General features: G+C 31.9%; 1 protein-coding gene across 1 annotated transcript in view; it reads left to right on the top strand.

Annotated features, from left to right (window-relative positions):
* LOC117242564 (probable G-protein coupled receptor 158) overlaps positions 1-4,135 on the top strand; it is a 163,799-nt gene extending 159,664 nt beyond the window's left edge. The window contains exon 14 of the mRNA XM_033509358.1: positions 4,124-4,135. The gene's annotated coding sequence lies outside the window, so the exon portion shown is untranslated. The remainder of the gene's footprint in view (positions 1-4,123) is intronic.
* The last annotated feature ends 1,865 nt before the right edge of the window (positions 4,136-6,000 follow it).

The following is a 6,000-nucleotide window of genomic DNA, read 5'->3' on the forward strand; positions in this document are numbered from 1 at the left end:
TTTTCGTGAATGTTTTCATCGTTTTAGTGGTATAAGGAAACTTGTGATATCACGGTGACGAGTCTTATAAATCGAAAAGAAACAGAGAACTATATACGAAACTTTAATTAGTAAATCGAACTAGTTTAAACAAGTGGATAAACGAAAAATAAATGATAAAATCTCGGTTTTATCAAGAACTTCGAAGCTCTCAACGAGGGAAGAAAGAAGAAAATGGTTAAAGGAACGACAAAATTGTTTTAGGGGAATTCCCTAGATACGACTTTACTTTCCCGCCATTTCCAACGCGAAGCGCGGGAAACGTTCAGTTTTTAAAAGCTTGAAATCATAAATAGTGCTTCTTAGACGTTTACTGCACGAAAGTTCTCGGTTTTATCGGAGATTCTCGATGGAGAAACGATGGAACGAAGTTTTTACAAAGTCTGGAAAAGAACTGAAAGGAATAAGTACGAAGAAACTCGCGTGATTTCTGGAGAATGTACCTTCTTCTTCAAACAGCCATTGATAATCCAATACTGGATAGAAAAAGTTTCATTTCTAAGATTTGGGACACTTTGGGATCGAAGATTATTTGAGCTTTTTGAATGTCTCTCGTTTGAAATTATTTTATTCTTATTTTTGCAAATTTTGTTATCCATTTTTTGTTAGCAATTTTTTATTATTGTTATTATTTATATTATAAAAAATTGTTTATTAAAATTTATTCCTTCATTATTTTTATTTCTTAATTTTATTTACCCAGATTTCATTCTGTTATTTTTATTTTATAATAATATGAAATATCGGAATATAGAAGATCAGGAATCACAAAGAAACTTAACCTTATCGAATAATTTTTTCTTATTCTATTTTTCCCATGAAGAAAATTTCCAAAATTTTGGTGAAACTCATTCTGAGTGAATGCACACGCATTTCTATCTAGGAACACGTTCGTCAACATTGATCAGTCGAGCCTCGCGAGCCAGCTTTCTGTAAATATCGTCGTAGCCGCTTGTCTGAAGTCTTCTGCCATAATATTAAGTCGATTTGTAAATAAAATTACTAAGAAACAAAGGGAATTAATTAAGACAAGTACACGAAACCGTTCGAAGCGTACGATCGATGCATTACGATACCGATTAAAGGTTTGGAAGCATGAAGGTCTTTTTACGCAATTTTTCATTTTATTGTTATTATATAAATTACACGAAATAATGAAGAAAACTGCAAAACTAAAGTTTCAAGAATTACAAATTTACTTCACTAATTTACGTAAAATGGATCAGAAATTTTTTTTTCAAATTATTTCCATATACAGAAATATAAAAGCTTTTATTTATAAAATAAATGTCTCATAATATCATTGACATAACCTCTTTCATTTTTAATATACCAAGATTAGCGAAAATTCTCCATAGTAGCCTGAGATAGACAACCTAACCTATTCACGTAAAGAATCGCACTGCTTCCAAACTTAGTGTCGGCTCAACACTCTAGATCAAGGTCGAAGCTCTTGGAGCTAAAAAAAAAAAAACCGAAGAACGATCCGTCGTTCTATTTCTCGTTCTCTTTTTCTCATATCAGCCTGAACAACTTGTAAATACGTTTGTAAATATACGCGCCAAGACGAGTTTGCCATTAGATTAAAAAGACGATCAGTTCCATCGTTAGGAGGTCGCACGTTTTAACTGATCACCAACGTCGTTAGTAATCACGTGATGATGGACATTTTTCATCGCACGACGTTCCCTATGGGCGGGCTGAACCTCGAATCAGAGATGGTGAGGCAGGAGCAGATTTATTGATCCGAGTTCAACAGTTCATGAAAATCGTTTGTTTTCCAACTTCCACCCTTTTGAAGAAAATGACTGAAAGCTTCAAAATTTGTCATCAGTCTGAGGAACTTTCTCCTTCTGTCTTCTTTTGCTGCGTTTTGTTATCAGCAAAAATTGAATTTGGCGCCATATAGTTATACTTGGCACATGAGAGGTTTCAAAGTCTTGATTTTTATATATAATAGATATAAGTATGTATATTGTTTTTGTTTTTTAATCACCTATATTTATTTATTTGTTTGTTTGTTTATTTATTTATTTATTTATTCTTGGTGTCTTTCTAGTAAATTGCTCTTCATAGATCTAGGAATTTTTTTTTTATGAATTGATTATCAGCAAAAGTATAATTTGGTGTCATATAGTTATATTTGACTCGTGAGAGTTTTCATCTTGCTTTATGTTGTTGATTTTATTGTCTAATTCTACAGATTGAAATATAGAAAGTGGCAATTCTACGTGGATTATAGATCATTGAATTATAAATTATTAGACTGCGGATATTTGTGTACTAAAGACATATCAAAATATACTAGCACAATGTTGAAAATCTTTCTTATCACTTTCGTTTAAATTCCCTACGTTGCTAAACGCACTTAACCGATTTACGTTAACGTAATTAACGATAAAATTCGTTTAAAATTCGACATACATTTATCAGACGATGTGATGATTTAAATACATTGCATTGCATATAATCTGGCTTCTCGATAACTTCAGCTTTCGATATTTCATTGATACATAATGAAATCGGGATTTCTCTTCAAAGCTACATTTCATATCGACATATTCTTTTCTCCAACTCTACTCATCGTTAGATCTAAAATTAAAAATTGTTTTCTTAATGTTATCTCTAAAATATCAAATAAGTAATGCTGCCTGTAAACGTAGAAACAAAAATTTAATCTATCGATCCATTAAAATTACCTAGATATTTTACCAAAAACATATTCACCAAAGAACGCTATCAAAATAAAAAAAAAATATTGATAAGAAACTTCAACACAAAACGTCTAATTACTTGATAGCGAAACCAATCAATTTCTAATAATACACGATCCTAATAGCTGGAAACGGTAATGCGGTTTATGAATTACACCTGACTTGATACCGTGCATTAATGAAACTCTGATCCTCTGCAGGATAACAGTAATTTAATTGATTCACTATCTTCGTGCACTATACATTAATTTGCTCTAGCCATATCGATTAGAAGTCATTCTAATTCATTCGTCATTCAATCGACATTCATTCGAACAATAATTTATAATTCACAACTTAATATAGTACAAAGTCGTATTTTCAATCTATATATATTATTATATTACATTTCATTTTTATTTTATTCCTTTATATTATTTTTATAATTAAATATATTATAAATGCTATATTATTTTTATTTTTTTCTGTACATACTATATATTAAATTATTTCTTGAATTGGAACAACAATTAACTCGTTGCAAGCTGTTACTCGGATTTGTAAATTCTTTTGACCGTGGCGATTAATCGTCGCGGCAAGTAAACTACCTAGAGAATGATCTAGGGACTTTTGCGGGCCGCACGTAGTCGTCCCACACGAGAAGATGATTGATCGACGCCATGACAGTGGGTTATCGGGTAATCGTTGATCACATTCGTCTGGCCACTTCGACATGACCGTTCATTAATCCAAAGTTAACACGAGACTCTACTTACCACATAAACGTTTTAATTATGCATATCGGTCCATGATTTTGGTCCTTGGGGAGATAAAGAGCTAGAGTCGAGGTTATGTTACACCAATGTTATGCTTTCACTACAAAGCTCTCACTTCTAAAAGGAGTTTGAATTATTATTTAATTATCATGATCTAGTGGAACAATTAAGAAAAATGTGAAATTTTATGATGGTCACTCAGCCCATAACGAAAAATTAAAAAGAAAAAGAAAATTGAAAATTAATTCAATTATGCAAAAAATTTTCATAGATAAAATGGTTATATTGTTAATAAAATTATTGGTATATCAGAGAAGCTAGATGTTCATGATAATGGCAACAATGTGGACGTTGGAGTTAAGGTTAATGCATCGAAATAGAATAAATTTTTAAGATTAGAATCCTGGTAGATTCTTGATATTGATGGTGCAATTTCTAGACGGAAGCGTATCGTTTAAAGAGATTGGGAATAAATATTTTAGACTTCCTGGCATTTTTTATTCTCGGGATAAATTTAACTCTGCAGAGGTCCTAAAAATTCTTATTGTCTTGTGATCTATATAAAAGATACAATCATTGAAAGCTTCTATTGTAAATGGTAACTTTAATGAAAAGGATAAAACTGTTGGATATATGAAAAATATTTAATACAAGTAATGCTTAGTATACCAAAATGGAATCATATTTTACACAGTGTAAGGAAAAAATAATACGGAAAAAGAATAAAAATTAAATTAAAATGATCTTTTTGTTTATTTAAAAATATTTATAAAATGTTACATGCATCTTTTAGATCACTCGGGATCTCTGCAGACCTACCAACTGTAAGAATTTGTAATGTTCAAGAATTGGAAATTTATTATCGAAGGGACTTTAGTATTAGAAACGAAAGACTTTTATTTGGTACAGAATTCAGTCCGTTTCCTTGGCGATATTGGATTTAAATGGCAAGGGACTCTGATCGAAGGGTTGCTCGAATTCCTAAATCTAAATCCCCTTAACCTTCTGTTCGTAAAATCGCATAAAACTCCATATCTTGTTTCTGTTATTCTTAAACAAACTTTACGTCGTTTTAAAGACAATTGCCTTTTTCTTCTTAGAAAAATATTATTCAAACGATGCAGAAAATATTTTCATGGATATTTCACCATAATCGTAAAGATATAATTTCAAAATATGATTTTAGGTTATAAAAAAAAAACTACGAAAAAGGATAATATTAGTTAAACAAAAGAATTACGGTTTTTATTTTATAGTTTAATCCGATATGAAAATTTCTCGCGTTACAATCTTTTTTGCCAATTGTCGATGAACGTCAACCGTTATTAGACATTTTCTTGATTTACAGCCGGCCGCCATTTTTATCAGCCCATAAAGAGGCAAAATGGCGATGTTCCTTTTCTCCATATTCTTGTACCCTCCGATATCAACAAGCCTTTATGACCTTCCGTTACATTTACCTTGAATTGCTGTCATTTGACTGCAGGCGATCCACAAAAATTTAGGTTAAGTTACTTCATTTTCGCGCCTTTCAGCTTTACGTTAGAAGAATCAACAACAGAATTTGTTCTGTGTCTGTTACTTTATTGTAAAAGAAAGAAAATAAATCACGCAATATTACCAATCACTACGGGAAAATTCGCAACTTAGGCAAAGTGGGTAATTTTTCAATATTCGGTCATTGGAAACATGGGGTATCGAATATTGTGGCGGGAGGCAGGGTGAAATCCCGATAATCGAGTCTGACGCTCTACTGGGTGACCGATTTGGAAGGGGAAAGATGGCAATTTCCGGTGAAACAGTTTCGATGAAAGCTGTCTATAAGAAACTCTCATCGATACCGGCCGAAAACTCCAGCTATTCTTCTCCCAAAGGACGCGAAGGGATCATGTTACTTCTATAATAATGAGAAACACCGTAGATATAACGAGTATCAGCAATATCGCTTTCTTGATTAAATCAGCGCAGCATGGTATTAAAAACGAGTTGTTCGAAGGGAGAGAGAAAAAACGAACATAACCTCTGTACATAATTAATAAAGGATCGAGTCATGAAGGAAACCTGCGTTGTGTCGTGCTCTGCTTCTCTTTATCATAATTCTGTCGTATAATTTAAGTTTTCGGTACTGGTATTTTTTAAACATTTTGTTTTAGGACATGTAGCGTTTCTTTTCACGTTTTTCACATTTTTATGAAAGGTTATGATTACGGTTAATAACGTACAGACGTAAAATAGACCTGTGGTAGATGTAGGTTAAGTTTGGATAAGATTTTGTTAACGATTTTTTTAGCAGAACAGACATAAACTAATGCAAATCTAAATTATGTTTGAGATAAGTTTGATTAATGTATTTTGAACAGAGTAGATGTAAGCTAAATCTTTGTTAAACCTAGATATTACATTTAGGTTAGGTTCAAATCAGATTTGGCTTAGATTTGGATCTAGCTTGATTAACAGCCTTTGAACAGGGTGTAGGTAGGAAAATGACATTT

This window comes from Bombus vosnesenskii, unplaced genomic scaffold, assembly GCF_011952255.1.
Source record: "Bombus vosnesenskii isolate JDL3184/JDL3185 unplaced genomic scaffold, Bvos_JDL3184-5_v1.1 scf7180000016274, whole genome shotgun sequence".
Classification (NCBI taxonomy): domain Eukaryota; kingdom Metazoa; phylum Arthropoda; class Insecta; order Hymenoptera; family Apidae; genus Bombus; species Bombus vosnesenskii.